Source organism: Manacus candei, unplaced genomic scaffold (genome assembly GCF_025592945.1).
Source record: "Manacus candei isolate 608988 ecotype Guabito, Panama unplaced genomic scaffold, ASM2559294v1 h1tg000016l, whole genome shotgun sequence".
In the NCBI taxonomy this organism is placed as follows: Eukaryota; Metazoa; Chordata; class Aves; order Passeriformes; family Pipridae; genus Manacus; species Manacus candei.
Genome location: NW_026138064.1, coordinates 1,685,191 through 1,704,707, shown reverse-complemented (window position 1 = coordinate 1,704,707; position 19,517 = coordinate 1,685,191).

Here is a 19,517-nt window from a genome sequence, read left to right as displayed (position 1 = left end):
TCTTTGAGAATCACAAAGCAATTAAATGGCATCAACTACAGAAGAAAACATTGAGAAAAACAACAAAAACCTAGCAAAATAAAATATTCCGCTACAAGACACTTCTTCCACTAGGTCTGAATGGGTCTTTTCAATGCCTATTTCATGAAATATGAAAAGGAGAAAAAAAGAAAAACAAATAAAAACGCCCAGGAAATTCATCCTGGCATTTGACATTTAGACTAGATCATGAAGTTTACATAATAATGCACTAGCAACCTCTCTATACACTATTTTAATAAAGTTTTGACATCAGTTTTATAATATGGATAATAAGTAAATATTCTTGAATTTCATTATGTATGTTGAACTTTTAATTAAAAAAAAGAAATATTAAATCATGTAAAGTTTATGTAGGTATCTTGGCAATACAATGACAGAACACATGAATTTTATGCAGGGGTTATTAGGTGAAAATCTTTGATTTTTTTGTTAAAAAGGCAGTCATATTGTAGGTTTTCCTGGTGTGAAAACAGAATCTGTAGATCTGCATGAAACTTTATGGCTACCTTTGTAAGTATAGAGTGAAATAATACTTTCTGTTTTCTGAACCAGAATGCTGGCTATGTAGAATTTTTGGGGCTTCTAAATATAATTACCAAGTACTATGTCGGTGATGCAGAGTTGCACAGGAAAAAGTCCTAAGGAGAAATAATCATGATATTTGCACCATGCAATATTAGGTACTACTGATTAGTTTTGTGGTTTTTTTATTTATATGTATGGAATAAAAACCAAAACAACTGCTCTTCAGTGTTCACCATATTTTTAAAAATCAGTTCTCTCACGTACACATGAGAACCTGCCAGCTGCAAAGAGGCTGAGACTGACTTTTTGAAATGCACTGCTTTTTGCCCAAGAGTGGAAAAGGTCTGATATAATAGTTCCTGCTGTTATGTATGGTACTTGTTGGTATCTATGGGCAGCATTTAGAAAAAGCCCAAAGGTTTAGTTTCAGAAATACATTAACAATATCTGTCTTATCCTGAAAAGTAAAGAAACTCAGGCTCTGCTATTTCTTTTCTGTGTAGTTTTATTATTGCAGATAACTTTTGCCGACAGTGGTAATAATTATGGTAGCATAAGATGGTAATAATCTACATATGCACTTTCAAGTGGGAATATTTTACTGGGATTCTATTCACTCTCAAGATTATAAGCCTTTGATTATTGACAGATTTTGCAGAAATAGCATTTCATTGTTATCCTAACTACAGTTCTAAGACTATTGAGTAGAGCAGATGAGATCAAGCATATGCCTTAAAGAACCTATTTTTATGCAACATTTTGTATGTAAATAAGGATAGCAGTTATGAAAACTGTTAGACACAGAGTCCTAGACAGTAAGATTGTTTCATGATGGAGCAGATAGGAAGAAAACAGAAGCTGAAAACCTACTTATCAACATGTGTCAATCTTGGTAAGGATTGTTTTAGTAGACAGGAAAAATGTCAGGCCTCGAGGTCATGTAATTCATGGCATTACTGTCCTAAAATTGTTGTCAACTATTTTATTGACTATAAAAAGAGAAAATGAACAGTCACTATACGCTATAAGTTTGGTTTCCCTTGCCTTTTTTTGTAGGACTCCATTGCTTGATTAAAATCTGAATTCTTTCAGTGTTTCTCCAGTCCTAGGACCTAGAAGTTTGTTGTTTTCACTCTCAAAGAAGAGATTATCTCCAGCATGCAGTACACATGGGATGCAATAGCCATGTCTTTAGCATTCTCCCTCTGTTCATTTTCCTCAGGTCAAACTTTTATCACAGTCTATAATGTCTATGATGTTCCTATCAATGACACACTGTGGAGCTGCTTCTGCAGAATGCTGTAATGATATAATGTCATTAATTCAGCTTTTTTTTTTTTTTTCCTGCAGAAGGACCTTCTAGATGAGAAACTAAAGACAAACAGCTTTGCCTCAATCTTTCCTTTACTTCCTTTTTATGAGTTAGTCTATTTCTTCTCCTCTGTGGACTTCAGGTGCAAAGGATCTTGATTTCTATTCTTCAGCATCTCATTTTGGGAATATCCAGTCTTCAACCCAAATCTTTAGCATAACTAAGACTGCTTCTGGCTTTTCTTTCTCTGTCATTTGAAGCTGCACTTTTCAAGCCGGAAATGTAGTCCATTCCTCTCTGTTCAGATGTAATAGGCCAGGATTCTAATTCTCTATTCCATCTTCAAGAACAACAATTTTAAAGATACGTAATCTAATGTATGGGCTATGATAACTTTACATAGACTTTTAGAGATGTTTGCATATTTTAGCACAACTTTTCATAGTCAGATGTCTTGGGCATTTTTTTCCCCCCATTATTCCATCTTGCTTTATTGTCAAAGGAGTATTTCTTGTCACTAGCCTAGTCAATGTAGAGAAAATCTAAAACCACAGCATTTATGCAATTTATTTCATATTCAAAATGCTTTGTATTTACTGGCCAACTATTTCATAGAACATTTCTGTAAAATACAGTAGTGAGAGAGAAACGATCTGGTCATGAATATGCAGAAACTTGGTGGCAAAGGAAGGTCTGAAAAAAGATCATTGTGGTTCACAGCTCTGTGCTCTTTGCATCACACTATATCTCTTACAAAGATCAAAAGAAAAAGTGAAAGATATTACTGACCTAGTGAGCATCAAGCTCATATCTCCTAATTCAGATAAGACTTCTTAGAAATTGCTTTAACTCGGTTCAATGACCTAAATTTACATTTAGGACATTATAAAGAGTACCAAGATACTATGATACTCAAACCTCTATGTTTTCAAGTAGGCAACTGCTGAAACAAACTTTGTAGACTAACTTCAGAAAGCTTTTGGTTTTAGTTGATGAGGGAACTTAGAACAAAACCTTCAGACCTAACCTCAAGGGGTTTTGTAAAACACCAGTTCTTTCAAAATGGGTTGCCTTTGGAACAGCTCATGGACACCCTCGTGGCTGAAACAGCTCCTGCTATGTCCAGCTTTGCTCTGGATGACATCTCACTGAGGTCTTTGGTGGTATGGGACAATCTAGAGATCAGGAGGTAGTTTTTCTTCAGGGAGAGAGAGCATCACGAATACCCTGAAACATCTTTTTTTTCCCTGAGGAAAAGCTTCAAAATGTAGCAGAAAACCACATGCTTTCCTGACCTGTTGTTTGGCTGCAATCCCTCAGATAATATCCGCTATTTAATGTAAGTCTTTGTCCTCAAAGCAACCTCTGCAAAGACAGGGACATCTACTTCAGAATCACAGCTTTTATCATTGGACAGATACTGTGTAATTTTATGGCTTTCTCACACTTCCATAATTTCCTTGATATTGTGTGTGTCCCCTCAACGAGTTCCAGAATCAAACCATTTTTCGTCTGTCTGGAGTGGCTGGGTTGTTTTACAGGAAATTGTGTTCTGGGAACCATGCAAAAAATAATCCCCAAACCCAAGAAAACAATATGTTAATCTTTCTTTTAACCTCATATCCTCACTTCCATGTTCAGTCACTACACAAAGCACCTCTTTTTTCCACTCAGAGAAGTTTCCTGAACCTCACCACTTTAGAAAGAAAACTAGGGGTTTTCTCCGTTTTGGGATTTGTAAATTTGGATAAGATTCCAAGTTAACCTCCAAACTTTTTCTGATGACCAGTATTATTAAAATAGGTCTTATATTTACAGTGTCAGCTAATGTAATATAATCCAGTTAATGCAAGAAATGTTCCGTTAATCCTAACTTGCTGAGGAATGGGGGTGCCATTAAGTAAGAAGAGGAAAGTTGGCTGTATGAGATGCAGGAACAAGAACTGCCAGGTAAAATGAAGGAAAAAATACAGGAAAAAAAAGTATACCATGACTTATGGAAGGACACATACAGAGTATATTGTTAAAAGTTAAATTAACTATATTTTTCCTCTTTTTTTCTTAAAGCATACGTCATAAAAATCGTATTTGTTGGCAAAAAAGAGGTTGTTCTTTCCCTGTAGATGTGTCATTGCTAGGTTCACACTTATGTTTAGGTGTTGAATTTCTAACTTTCCAGCCTAGTTCAATTCCCCAAAGCAAGAAGAAAAAAACATGCTTAGAATTTACATATTGTTCTTATGAATTAGGATAGCTGTCTAGGGTAGCTAGCTCAAGGGAGCTGGAAGTCATGAAGACACATGCACACCCATAATGAAGTAAGAATTTTAAGCTGATATATCTGTTTTCAAATTTTACAGGGACATATTCTGCTTTCATTTAAGACCTCTTATTAAAGAATATTCAAATATGTGAAAATGAAGATAAAGTCTGACAGACCTTCAACAGGTTGTGGTGCATTCATACAGTACTGTCTGTATCACTTTTTAATTAGCAGTCCAAATGCAGTGAACAGATTGTACAGTATACTGCATCAGCCTGGCTCCTATATTTTCTATTGATTCACATTCATGTTTAAAGGGCCCTCTTCCAAGCAGGACTTTTCTCTTCCCATTATCCTCCCCAAAACCCAGGCCCATCAAGTTAATACTATTACACTCACTGGCAGCAGCTGGCTTTACCAGGTAACTGAATGGACACTTTAATCTACTGTTTAATGTATTTTTCTCTACCTGGGATGAGAAACGAAATTGCTGCTAACAAAAATGCCTTAGTCATTAACTGAAACTAAGTTTTAAAAGCATTCCATTACTCTCCCAGTGGGAAGTTTCTGACTTTATTAGCATCTTTTGAATCTGTATTATAAGTACCTAAGTGCTAAAATCCTAGCGGACAAAGGCTTTATTACATGGATTCAACTTGATGATTCTACCTTGAGTTGGAATGAACAAAACAAGGAAAGAAATTTAAGTTAGAGTCAAGATATTGAGAGTAAACCTCACTTGATTCTGAATTCATATTAAAAGAAAACAAAAAATGTCTGTTTCTGACATGCTTAAAAATGAATAGACAGATGTGTCTGCTTTTGCACAGAACTGAAGAAAGGCAAATACTACTCAAAACTGCTTTTTCCTGATGAGAAGATTAGGGTTAATCATGCAATCTTTTGCTGTTATCCAGTAAAATTTTCTATTGCAATCAACAGCCAATTTTTAACTCACAATTTTAGAGTTTGATTTATGGTAACTGAGAAGTTCAGAATATATATACTGCAAATCTTTTCAGAGGACTACTCTTACTATGGTTATGTCTTTTAGCTTTTTTTTTCATGTGATTTAACCTACTTAAACCTTGTAAGAATTTTAAAGGAAAAATCAAATTAGATATGTTTTGGGTTAGAACAGTCAGATTGAGTAATTCCACCTCTCTCCCTAATCCTCAACAGATTTTCAGACTTGCAGCATCTCATTAGGTCTGGAAATTGGCTGACTGGAGTTTGAAAATTAGATTATGACTTTAAGATATATCCCTTCATTACCTTCTATGGAACCACATTCCCCAAGAGAAACTCATGAAGGATTTATGAATTATAGGAGTCATGGTCCCTCTGTGTTTCTGATATAAGGGAGAACATTCAGGCTGCTCTGTCTTCTTCAGGGTCCATTGGTTTCAAGGAAACTGCCTGTTCAGAACTGGATACAAATACCAGCCATTTCTAGGGCCAAATTTCATTCCCATTTAAAATTGCATCCCTGGGGCTTACTGGTAACAGCATCACTGAAGTGAATCCAGTTATCCCTAACTCATTAGTTGTTAAACAGCTTTTTCTCAGTAGGATGGAACTTTGCAAACCAAGTTTAACAAAAATTCTTTCTAATAATGTTTCACATATCCTGTATTCCTTTACCTGACTTGGGACAAACAGAACAAACAGACTCCTTCTGTGAAGGATGTAAATATGTCAAAACACATATCTGTAAGAGAGCAATATCTCACTCTAGTATCACTAATTCCGGGAAATGTAAGGCAAAGTTTGTACTAGTGTCATGGTTTGAGATCCCCCAAAATCTAATTCCTTAGTCCTAGCCTCCTGTCACATCTCAATCTAATGTGAGATGAGTTTTTTCCAGACAAAACACACCAGACTCCAAATGGGGGAAAGGGAATATATTACAATGACTGTACAAATAAATACTACAATACATTATATACATGATCACAACTATCTCTACCATGACATAAGTATTTACAATGGATCAGATCTCTTCTCCCCTCCAAATAAAGTCCAGGAGGGAAGAAGGACAGATCCCTTTCCAGTCTCTGAGCAGGAGTATCTTCTAAGGCAGCAGGTTCTCTTCATCTCATGCATGCAGCAGCTGTGACTGGATTTCTGCCAGCACTCACGAGGGAGCCGTCCAAGCCTCTCTCGGCCCCTTGACGCAGGCAAAGGGGTCTTCCATGGGCTACGTCACCCCAGACAAGGTCGTTCCACCACAGTCATATCACGAAGTACAGGGGGTCTTTGTGACAGTCTGGTATCTTCAGGGAATTCAGATTCCCCTTTGCAGAGCTCCTGTGCTCTGCCTCAACTGCCAATGTGGCAGCAGTGGCGAGGGGGGGGGAAAGGTCACCCCCCTCTGCATTCCTCTCCGTCCCGGTCCAGCTTCCCAGGATGCTCTGAGCTTCTCAGATCCTCTCTCTCTCTAGTGCTGCTATACTCCAAGGCTCCTCTCAAATAGGAGTCCATCTACTCCTCCTTTCCTGGAGGTCTCAAAGGAGTTTGGGGGGGGTCTGGTTCAGTTCTTACCCCCCAAACTCTGTAGCTCTGCTGCTGACTCTTTTCTCGGCTCTCCGAGACAACTCGGTGTCTTCCTTACTCAGTTGCATGCTGTTTCTGCTGTTTCTCTGGTTCAGTTCTTATCAGTTGGCTTTCAGCCATAGCCTCTTGACACTGCATCTCTGCTTCTGCTCTGTCTCCGCTGCCCACGGTGGAGAAAACATCTCCCGGTTTAACTACAGACACTTAGCTCAGTCTAATACTGTTCCAAGTCTCTGCAGTCTGCCCAACCGGGGCTGGAGAGGGCAGAGCCCTCCAAGAGGCTCTGAGCCCCTTCCTCGTGGCTCACAACATGGTCACCTCTCCTACAACAACCAAACTACAACTCTTCTCTTTTGTTTGCTTGTGGTATGTTTACATTTTGCAGGAGTGCCCACTGGACAAATCTTCAAAACTTCCAGGGGTTTCCACCGCTTGGGGGTTTTACCACTTTTTTCTTAGCTTCAGGGGGGAAAACTTGGTTTAAACCACTACAACTAGATGCCAGGAACAAAGATTTTTTTCAAAACTATATTATGATATTCCATTATTAGTTTTTTTTAATAAAAACTGGATAAACCAATATTTCAGAACTTCATGTTACCTACTAATCTAGACATTTCTATTTCTTCCCTCTTGTTCACCACTGTCCTTATGTCCTAAAGGATGTAGGAATCATTATTGGTTTCCAGGAAGGGATGGACTACGTGCAAGACAGCTGACATTAATTATACACACTATCAACAATGATAAAAATATCATAAAAAAAGATAAATACCAATTGTCACCCTATCAACTGATACTGTACATTTTCATTCCGTATGTGCCCACATTTGATCTTTGCAGTGACATTGTTGGGAGCAAGAAAGGCCTGTGTTATGTGACATCACAGAGAGTTAACCAGCACATTTCTGATGCTTTGCATAGGTAGATGCAAATAGGGAAAGATTGTTAGGTTTCGTGGTTGAAAGGGGCTCAAAGTGACACAAGAAAAAAAGTGTCTCCCTGCCCTCCAAAAGTGCATATAAAGCACTTTGATTCAAAACTGAAAAAATAGGTCCCTTGGATCTGAGAACTATCTCAAAGGTGAGGTCCTCTGAAACTGACCCCAGGAACCCATTGATGCTATGAAGACGCAAAGCAGAGTACAGTGGTGCATGCACTTCAGTCCTGTAGCAGAGGAAGCTAGAAACAATGGTCCTAGCAGCTCAGCAGCTACCCCAGTGAGCTATTTGGAAGGCCAACTGAAAACTGCATAAACTATAAATACTGCATTCTTCCACAGATATCTTTAAAAAGACCCAAAATACTCACGACAGGCAGAAACATCTTAGGAGATAGCAGCACTCCATGCTAGTTGTTTAGAGACTATAGAGGCAAATTTATAATCCCTACAGTTTATCCAGTTTATCAAACTTGATTTCCTTTTATGACAAGGTAACTAAACCAGGTGATCAAAAGAAGCCAGTTGATGTAATCTGGTTTGATTTCAGTAAAACTTTCAATACCATCTCTTCTGGACAAAATGTCCAGCACACAGCTGGATAAACACATCATGAGGTTGGTGAGTGATTGGTTCACAAGTCGAGCACAGAAGGTAACAGTGAATGGGGTGACAACAGACTGGTGACCTGTCACTAGTGGGGTTCTGCAGAGATCCAGAACTGGAAGGGATATTAAGCAAGTTCGCAGATGTGGTGGTTTCACTCTAGGCCTTCCTGGAGACCAACTTGTAACCAGGAAGGAACTAGAAAAGTGATCACGGAAGTATTCCATGCTATTCCTTTACGTAACTTGAGGTATAAATAAAGCCAGCGGGAGGCATCTCGCTCTCTTCCTTTCCGGCGAGGTTCGAGAACGGCGGGTCCCTGTTTTGGTCTGGTTTATCTGGAGCCGAGGCCTACAGTGACTACCGTTATCTGCCACGCGTGAGGGGAGAGCCTTGGGCCGTGTCCAGCCATCCTGCCTGTTCGAAGGGAAGTGGTGAGATTTTGCTAGTTTGCCTTCGGTCGGCTGGTTGGCTTGTTCGGTCCTTGCCCCTTTTTGTCCTTCTCCCTTCCCCTTCCTCCCCCCCCCCCCCTTCTGGTGTGTGGTATTCTTCTTTTGTGTATCTGTCTCATATGTATATATATATATATATATATATTTGCTATAGCTTTGGCTGCTTGGTTTTTTTTCTTTTCCCTCTCTGGGAGGCGGGTCCTTGTTGTCGAGTTTCGGGGACTTGGCGGGAAGCCAGCTCGAAACTTGCACAGCAGATAATACAAAACTGGGAGGAGCTGTTGACTCCCTCAAAGGCAGGGAGGCCCTGCAGAGAGATCACTACAAATCAGAGAGATGGGCAATCACCAGCCATATGAAGCTCAACAAGGGAAAGTGCCAGATTCTGCACCTGGGGTGGGGCAACCCTGGATGTATATACGGGCTGGAGAATGAGATGCGGGAAAGCAGTGCTGTGGAAAGGGTCCTGGGGGTCTTGGTTGATGGCCAGTTGAATATGAGTCAGCAGTACCCCGGCAGCCAGGAGAACCAACCATGTCCTGGGGAGCATCAGGCAAAGCATCGTCAGCCAGTCAAGGGAGGTGATTGTGCCCCTCTGCTCTGCACTGGTGGGGCCTCACTTTAATATTGTGGCAGTTTTGGGCACCACAATATAAGAAAGATATTAAGCTATCATAGAGTCGTCTCCAAAGGAAGGCAAAGAAGATGGTGAAAGGCCCTGATTGGAAGCCATATGAGGAGTAGCTGAGGGCACTTTGGGCTGTTCTGCCTGAAGAAGAAGAGACTGAGTTACACTGCAGTTACAACTTCCTCATGAGGGGAAGAGGAGGGACAGGAACTGATCTTTTCTCTGTGGTGACCAGTGATAGGACTCAAGGGAATGGTCTGAAGTTGTGTCAGGGCAGGTTTAGGTTGTATATTAGAAAAAGTTTCTTCACCCAGAGGGTGGTTGGGCACTGGAACAGGCTCCCCAGGGAAGTGGTCACAGCACCAAGCCTAACAGAGTTCACAAAGTGTTTGGATGATACTCTCAGGCACATGCTGTGACTGTTGGAGATGGTCCTGTACAGGGATAGGAGTTAGACTTGATGATCCTTGTAGGTCCCTTCCAACCAGCATATTCTGTGATTCAGTGATTCTGTGACTTAGGATGTTATACAACTGCGTCTGAACTGAGATATTTGAAAATAGCTCCAAAAGAATTCCAAAACTAAGATATTTTTGTTAAGCATCTATAGGAGTCTATTTACATGCTTAGGCAGAAGGTTTCTTTGTTGTAACCAGGCCACGGTAATCCCACTGAACTGTATACACTCACTAGTGGAGTCTCTGGGAAATTAGTTTTGAATAGAGAGGAGGTATTAAATCTATACACACAGAAAGGATTAGAAATTGCTCAATCATTTGGTGATATATCTTATTAATAATTTCTGAGTTCTGATAAAAACCATGCATATCAGACAGCAAAGCTACTGTTATGTAATAGTATGTAGTGAACTTTTACACTGTTGAAACCACATGCTGTGTCTCTGGGACAGGTAAGTCTAAAACCAGACTGCAGGGTTTTTTAATATATTGAATGAACAAATTAAAGTTATAGGGGGCAAGAAAAAGAATTGGGTAATTTCATCAATTGACTTCCGCTATCATATAAACTCACTGAGCAATAAAGCCATTTTAAAAATGTTGTTTGTGCTGAATGTTTTCTATAGCTGAGTACTGACATTATAGGATCTTCCTGCATGCTGTTTCTACTAGAAAGCAGGAATTAAATGTATTGCACCAATTGCAGGCAGGTTCTTCATTTCAGACATGGTGAGCACACTTTCTCATCAATCATTCGCTGTACTAATGCAAAATCAAATGTAAATAGAAGATGCAAAACTGGTATTCTTCTGTACAGTTCAATTCCTTAAAAGTAAGTGCAAATGATGAAAAGGACCAGGAGAGTAACCTTGCTAAAAGAGGGTTCCAAGCTGTATCACAAAGACTGAGCTTTGAGAAGCTATTATGGCTTCCTGGGGTGACAGAGTATTCTTGAAGGGACTGTGGGGAAGGACAAGTCCTGCCTGTCCTGCCTCTTGACAGAGGAAATAAATCACCCTGCACACTTGAGGATACCTTTCCAGGCTGCATGCTGGGAACTTCATTACACAAGCTGTGCCACATATTACTATGCATATTGCCACTGATTGGACACAGACTCAAATCTGTAGCCTATTTCTGTCATAGTCTTAGGGGGAAGGAGTCTGTTTTCTGCTTAAACAGATACTGACTTGGAAAGGAAAGGGGAAGGAAAAGACACTGAACAGCCAACAGTTCTCAATGGAAAAAGATCCCCTTGACTAATGATATGTCTAATCTACACTAACCCTGCCTCATGGTGCATGAAATACAGTCATATTGTCATGGTTTTCATATTCCCTTTGATCTTAATGCAATTGTTGTCAAAGTGAACAGCTACTTGCAGAAATCCTGCTTTCATTAGGAAGATAGAAAGTCCATCTTCCAAGACAGTTTTCTAATTTGTCCTTGTTTTCCTGTTATAAATTTATAGAGCTTCTGCATGCCTTCACCAATTATGGTAAAATATTAAAATAAATTTGCAAATGAAGAGTTCATCAGCAGTGCATGCGATCCTAGCACACAATCATAACACTAATATCGGTGTTGGGTTAAGTTTCAGGATGGGGGTAAAGCTGAGACAATAATACATGGCTGTGATTTACAGGATGAAGAAAGAGAAAGGCTGCCAACAAACCAACCAACACAAGGAGATAAATAGATGCTTCCTTGTGACACCTGCTTTTTAGGGCATCGATTCACATGTTGCAATGGATTAAGCTGGAAAATAAGAAAAAGCTCTCAATTCCATATGGCTTTGTAACCCTTTTCCTAGAGTTTGTTGCTCCCTTGCCAAAACCAAAGTGTCTCATGAAAGACAATGTTGACAGGTCAGTACACCTCCCCTTCTGATGCCCCTCCTCACTTAGACACTGAACACCAGCCAACACCCCTACTTGCCTCTTTGGCCATCATCCCATCCTCCTACTTCCCAGCTCAAAGTAGAGCTGATTTTACTAATGGGAAATTTTTAATCCCTATTAAGTGTCCACTGATTTTGATCCACTCTGTTAATGAAAGGAACCGTAAATTGTTGTCCCTTATCAATGGGCTGGAAACATAGCAGTTGCTATAGAGTCATCTTTGTAGCCACAATGTAAAAATAATGAGCCAAAGAAAACAAAATTAATGAAGAAGGTATCCTGTGGGCTGAACACAAGCACATTTGAAGTGAGATTTCACTAATTTGGGATACACTAGGAAGAGAATGGGAAAAAATATAAATGGTAACTAAAACATGCCATTTTTTTCATGATGAAAGAGCTTCTACTGAAAAGGCCCTTATTATCTCAATACAAGTTGTGCCAGTGTGACAGGTGCTAAATATATGTATATATATATATGTTACTCTGTGTAATATATGTACACATATTTTTGAAGATTTCTTTGCTGTCAAAACTCATTTTTACACACACACAAAAAAACCTCCTCTACAGCATATACATGGATACATAGGATTCTGTTATACACAACCCAGAAGTAATATTTTATATATCTTGTAGCAGAGTAAGATTTTAAATGAAATACTGTGAATGTTTTCATTTAACTAGACATGAAAATAATCTTAAATGATTTTAAGTTTTGGATGGGACTCCTGCAAATAAGGAAAATAGCACATATATGTCAAATACAGCATAATTTTTTCTTCTTCTTTGAAGGTTATAGTAATTGTAACCAAGATGGTTTTGACAAGACTTTTGGTAAATATCAGAGAATTCTGCATTGTGGTGGGAGGCTTTCAGAATATTAATACGATATCCTAGCTCATGTTAAGAATCCTTTGCATTAAAATAGTTGGTAGATAGAAATAAAAAAATAAAATCTAGAGAAAATATTTATAACACTAATAAAAAGTTGACTCATAAATCATGCACATTTGCAAGGGGATTGCTGCAATCTTACCTGTTGGAGAAAGGGTGGATCTCTAAATGTCATTACCTATGTTATGTGAAAGCTTCCTCTTTACTAAGTCATCACAGTCTGGTAATAGCTAAAATCACATAAATTGATTTTCATCCACTGCTTCAGAAGAAGGGTTAATTAGGCTAGCCTATTGCAGTTTGTTAAACAGACTGATTTGTAGGCAGAAATGTTACATTCCTTCTTGTTTCCTTGAATAGAGATATCTGTCCTAAGATAATTCTCTATTTCTACTGAGTATGGCATATTTAGAACACCCAAATATCCCAGGTGCTATTGCAAAGTTCCACCCAGACAAAGTGCTCATAATTTCACTGAAGTCTGTGGATGCATTTCCTGTGTTATTCACTAGATTAAACAAAACCTAAATTCTGCTGTATGCCCTTTCCTCATTAACATCTAAAGATATATGTTCTCAGAAGCCTCTCGTGAGTCATACAATATTCCAGTCATTGCTGTCTGCCTCTCAAGAAGACAGACAGCCATCTCTTTTAGAATGAGTTAAGTAAAAGAAAACAGCTGAGCACAGATAAATCCACCAGCCTATAAATGCCTGTTAAATGCTAGAAAAGGTGATTTCTGTTAACTTTGTCTGACTGCCACAAGGTGGGAAATTGTTAGTTTCAAAAAGTGACTTTTGTTTCACTGGTAAGTCATAATTCTCAGTCACATGTACATCCACAGAACAGAGATACATGCTCATCTTTTAGCTTAGCAAAATTCATGACTAGATGTGATGGATGAACATTTATTGATGCAAATTGATTTACTACAAATGTACTCGAATTGTGATTACTTGGTCTAAATCTGTAAGTAGCCGTTAGCTCACACAGGTACAATTTTCTGCATACACCAGCTCTTCAAATGTGACTCCTGCATTTACTCTACCTGTATGGTCACTGAAAGAGAACTGAAGTAATAACAAAATTATAATTACAATTAAAAATACGCTTTGCAAGAGGAGGTTAAAAAGTTGCAGAGATGCTGTAAACAAAATAAAAATTAATAGAAGAAAAATTCCTGCTCTAACAACAATGAATCATGATGTGTTATCACAAAAAAAATGACTCAGTGTGGTTTAGAGTGTTGATGTCTCATAACTTAGCCATGAAATTATGACAGTATCACAGGTGATCATGAACCCTGAATCACATGACAGCAAATAATGATGCAAACTTCATGCAAGAATAGAACTACAAAGTGAATTTAAGAAAAATATTTCATACTCTTGAAAATCTGCGTTTGAAAATGAATTCCACATATAGCTGTAAACAGTACTGTCAACCTTGAATTCAACCTTAAATGAATTGATCTTTAATTCTTAAGAATATATTTTCTTCCTGAAATATTTACAGAAGTGGCAGTGTCACGTCCTATTAGTGACACTGACCTCCTCAAGCCTATTGTGCAATCTTTATTTGTCATAATAGAAAATAACATACACCAAGCTTTTTTTAATATCAAAGTGATTCTTACATGAAGTTATTGCAGCTGTAGGATAAATAAGGTAGAGCAATAGCATAATCTTAGCAGATTTGTTGTATTACCATCCTTTTCTCTCAGTGCCCTGGAGGAAAAACTTCAGTGCTTTTTTTCCTTAAGGAAGGTATTATATCACACTTCATATAGCAATTATTTGCTCCAGTCCCTGCCTACCTTAATTAATATCTAATTTGTTAAACAACGAAATGTTTTCAGCTTTACACTGAGGTAACAAAGAAAGCAAAGAATCATGAGGAGCTTTGTAAAAGGAGGAGCATAATACACTACAAATGCCATAATACACTACAGATAACATTTTGCAAATGAAAAACAAGTTTCTGTGTGTTTGTTTTAATGAAAAATAATAATGCTTATATGTAGCAGCAGGCAGGTATACATGATTTGGCCAGAATAAACAGAGTTTTAGAATTGCCCTTTTTACATTGTGGCTTGGATGGAATGCTGTTTCAGTTGGAAGGTAGTTTTGAAAATGCGTACTCCAATCTCCTGCTCAAAGTGCTACTATCATAAGAAGTAGATCAGGTTATCTGTGGATTTCCCTAGTTACATCTTCAAAATTTCAGAGTACAGAGATTCCTCAGGATCTCCACGTCACACTGTCTATACTGCACTACCTCTCAGTGAAGAGATTTTTCCTGTCCAATATGAACATCTACAATTTGTGGTTCTTTCTACAATTTGTGGTTCTTTCAACAAGTTAGTCTTGCACTACCTGGTTGAGTTTGTCTATGCTGTCTTTGAAACAGCATTTCATATGGATAGAATAGTTTTCTGGGGCTGTTAGACTACCCCCTTGCATCCTCTTCCCCACACTAAACAAGTTGAGCTCAGCATCCCACCCAGTCATATTTCCAGGAATTGAGGAAGGGGGCTCTGCCTTTGCACTCCCTGCAATCCTGTATGGTCTGCAAACCTGCTGAGGGTGTGCTCTGTTATTCTATCAATTGCAATTAATCATTCTTGAGTAGAACTCCTGAGTACACTCTTTGTCTGCCAGTTGGCTATCAGTCCATTTATTGCTACAGTTCACACCTGACAGTCTAGCAAATTTTTAACCCACCTAAGTCTTCTCATCCATTATCTTTTTACAAATGAATGCTATAGGAGGCAATGTCCAGGTAGAGAGCACTCAATGCTCTCCACTTGTTCTTGTGGCTACTTAATTGCAGAAGGCAATCAGATTGAATTAGCACATTTTGCTTTTGGTAAATATATGTTGACTCTCCCTGATTACTTCTCTTGAATATCACATCTTTGAAAACTGATTTTAAGAGGACATGCTTCCTGTCTCAGTGCCAAGGTGAGGTTCTCTTCGTCTCCTCTCTTTCTACAGATACAAGTAATCTTAACCCTGTCATAGAGGATTTTGTTCCATCACCATGCTGAATCCCAGCTGGTCCCATGGATTTCAATGTGTGCAACTGGTGTAAGCAGCTCCTAAACCTTTACTGCCCTACTGTTACCTGCTCGTTTCCTTCTCCAACTGTGCTACTATGTGCAGAGGTTGAGGACATTGCATTGAGTGCAGAGACCAGTGCAAAAAAAGGCATTGAGTACACTGCAGCAAAAGTGAGAAACCACCATTGAGCTTGCAAAGTGAAAAGAAGATGGGTTTGGAGTTCTAAAAAGCTTACAGCTTCTTTTTTCTTTTTATGACATTGGGTCTGACTTTGCACTTGTAGTAATCAATAGCAAATTTCTAGATACTGCATTGGAAAAAACTGGTCTGATCTCTTTCACAAATTTTTACACACAGTAAAGATATAGCAATCTATGCATATGTTTCAAATTGTTTTACTCATCTGTGAATGACAGCTCAGGAAAGACTAATAAGTTATCTTTGAAAGCTGCTTAAAGAGCCCCTCCGTGACTTTTCCAGAGCTCTTAGACATACTCACTCCATTCTAGTTTCAACTGAAAGTACTTCTTGCTATTTCATATGGACTAGGCAGGTGATATTAACAAAAAATGGGAAAAGGATTTAAATTAATGGAGTATTCAATGACCAGTTTCTGTGAAAAACAGACTCAAGTTAATTTTTCGGAATGACACAAATATATTGTCACAACCTGAGACACAGCTTTTACAATTTTAACTAATAAAGTAAAATTTCTGGTGGCATTTTTTCTATGATTAAATGGTTGTGTGACAAAATCCCCATAAAATACTGGAAAATACTGACATTTTCAAATTCCTGTGACAAAAATTACTTAAATATGCATCAAAATGGATTATTTCATTACAACCTTATAGGAATGTTTCATTAACCTCTGCAAGATGCAACAAAATTTATTTTCTTTGCACAGTTTGATGTTGAACTACATGAAGGAGAGGTAATAAATGTTACTTTGATTGTGCTGCAAATCTATTTCAGACATGCTAAAACTCAGGGACAAAAGCTTCTGTCCATGAAAGAGAGACATCTCTAGGACAAAAACAAATCCCAAACAATAAAACAAAAAACACCCTAAGCCCCCTAAACCTGACTAGTAAAAATCACAAGAATGTAAAAGAGTTAGTCATTAAAATAAACTAAGTTTCAAAGTTGGAGCATGTACTGAATGAGTTCTTCCTCTACAACTGCAAAGAAAAAAATTTTTGAGATACATTTCATATATTTACTTTTGATCTACCTGCTACTCCCCAATTCCCAAATCTTCGTTCGCAAAGTCTAGCCATGATTAACCTACTACTCATTAACAGTCCCATGCCTTTATCTTGGTGGTGCAGTCTAAGGAAAACTCATTTCTCTTAGGATGATGAGTCTTGCAACACTCTGTTCCAGAGTGTAAGACTGGAATATCTCCATAAGTAAATTGGCATAGCTAGAGAAGTTGACCCATTTCACCACAATAGATGATCGGATTTCAGCTGTGACTGTCCCCATTGTTGGCACTGTCTATAGCCATTCTTTCTTCTAATACAAGTCCAATTGTCTCAATATTTGTCAGTGTGAGTCCTCCCTAATGTCCAGAGTAAGCATTACCAATTTAGAAAAATTTCCATCTAATCCACCCTTGCTCTCTCCTTTTTAATTTACTTCAAAACAAAATAAAAAACCTTAAAGACTTCAGGAAGGTTGGTTTTTACCCCCAGATTTGTAAAAAAAAATTACATTGACCAGGGGGAAATCAAGATTTTCTTGCAAGTGCAAGAAACTATATTCCTGCCCTTTGAGATAAAAAGTAACAGTTCAGACTGAATGTTTCTAAGGAATTGTATCTGATTCAATTCATTTTATGCACATGCTGCCATGACGCATTGTGCTGTAGGAAAGACACAGCACCTCTCAGGGCATCAGCACACACTGGCATCAAAGACAATGGCACTAGACAAAATCATGACTTTAATTCTAAGCTAATCCTGACTTCTGTTCAGCTACTCTGTTTTTCCTAGAATAGTTCAAAAGGGGGAAAAGAAAGGATCATACCAAACGAATGTTTTTGCTACTGTGTGCAGATTGCTTGGAGATGTACAAAAGTATCCATGCCAGCAAATCCCAAACTTGGTGGATTTGAAAAGTAATGGTTGGGTGGATTACAATAGCCACCCTGTTTGTATCAAAAATGTGTCATGATCTGTTTTACGCTGTAATTGTTCTAGCTCAGGCACCCACAAAAAAAGGTGTGAAAAAACAAAAGTGACAACAAATATGTGTCCAATGCCTTTCTGAGTTAAAATACTAATACTAGTACTACTAATAAGCATACAATAATTAATAAATTATTATTCACAGCCTTGTGATAATATTTCTGCATGTCATGGTGGGGCCTGTTAGTAAATATATTTATTTCATTTTTCACCTCAGTAATTAATACTTCTCCAATTTCTTCCTATAAATTGTCTATACAGATTTAATCACTTTCAGTTACTAATCCCATAATTAAGCAGGAGGTGACCAAATCTTAAATGTGAGTCAATAATTAAAGGTTACTGTTACAAAAAATGACCGCATGATCACACCTACACAAAATTTTCATTTTTATGAAATTAAGAGTGCCTTCTGGATCTGACTTTCAATAATTTTGGGTTTTGATATATGACTGCAAGGTGATAAAAAATTAACTATCATTTGCTGCATTTCTGATATCTGACTTTAAAATACTTAGATGATTACGAAGAATTTAAGGCTACTATATCAATTAAAAGACAGTTTTTAAGATTCTTGGATAGAATTATAGGCTACAGTATCTGTGAAGTGTTTTGCATCTTATTCTTTGTTTCTGCATTATACTTGGTATCTACAACAAAGGACCAAAAGGCAGCTCTTTGGTAGAAACATGCAGCCCTAAATGCATTTTTTCTCTACAGAGAGACAGAAAGCTTTAGCAATTTCAGCTGTATTTCACTGTAAATCAACATTGCAGTATAGGATATCGCACTTCAAAGTTGCACAAAGATTGCTACTTTCAGCTAAAGAGGTAACATAAACATTTAGGGAGAGTTACTTTAACAAAATTGATAAGTATGACTTCAGAAAAAATGCTATACACCAGCAAGAGGTGAGCTAATCCACTAGTTCCTAAATTGCTGCGGGGATCCACTAAACCATTACCTAAGAGAATTAATAAATCAAGCAGTACTCAGTAATATTTTCCTGCCTTAGGACCTCTTTGAATATCAGATAACTGGAAAATTTTATTTTAATTATCACTGGATAGTTCCTTAAGTCAGTTCTCTTCACAAATGATCTCTGAATTTATATTGGGTAAATATTTGTACTAGAGTTAAACCACTTGTGGTAGCTTAGAGTAAGACATGAAAGTAAACGTTTTTTACTGCAAGTGCAACACTCATTTCAACCCTGTTTTTCTGGAAAACCTACCAGTGGTTACCCCAACTGACATTTTTTTTGGCCATTGCACTGAGTGTGCCTTCACAACCAAAGTTAAGGACCTCATTTCTTCACTGTCCTATTCAGGAATATTGGTCATACTTTACTATCTGATCAAAATTACTAGCAGTAATTCAGTACATATTACCTAAAAGCCTGCCAGGCAAAGTGAAAAAAATATTGCTATCACCAGAACACCCACGTGAGAGCAACAAGACTAATTACCAGATCAGCATTTAGCCAAAGAGCTTCACAGCAGAACTGGATATTATTACAACATTTTTTTAAGGTGTCATTTCCTCCATGGAAGTATGCTTGTCTGCTGCATGTGACCCTCATTCATCAGAGCTGAGCAGACTTTCAGCTTTCAAACTGTTGCTAGGATCAGAGGATGGGACTGAAACACTTTGGTAAAGGCAGAACAGAGCCTCCACATGCTG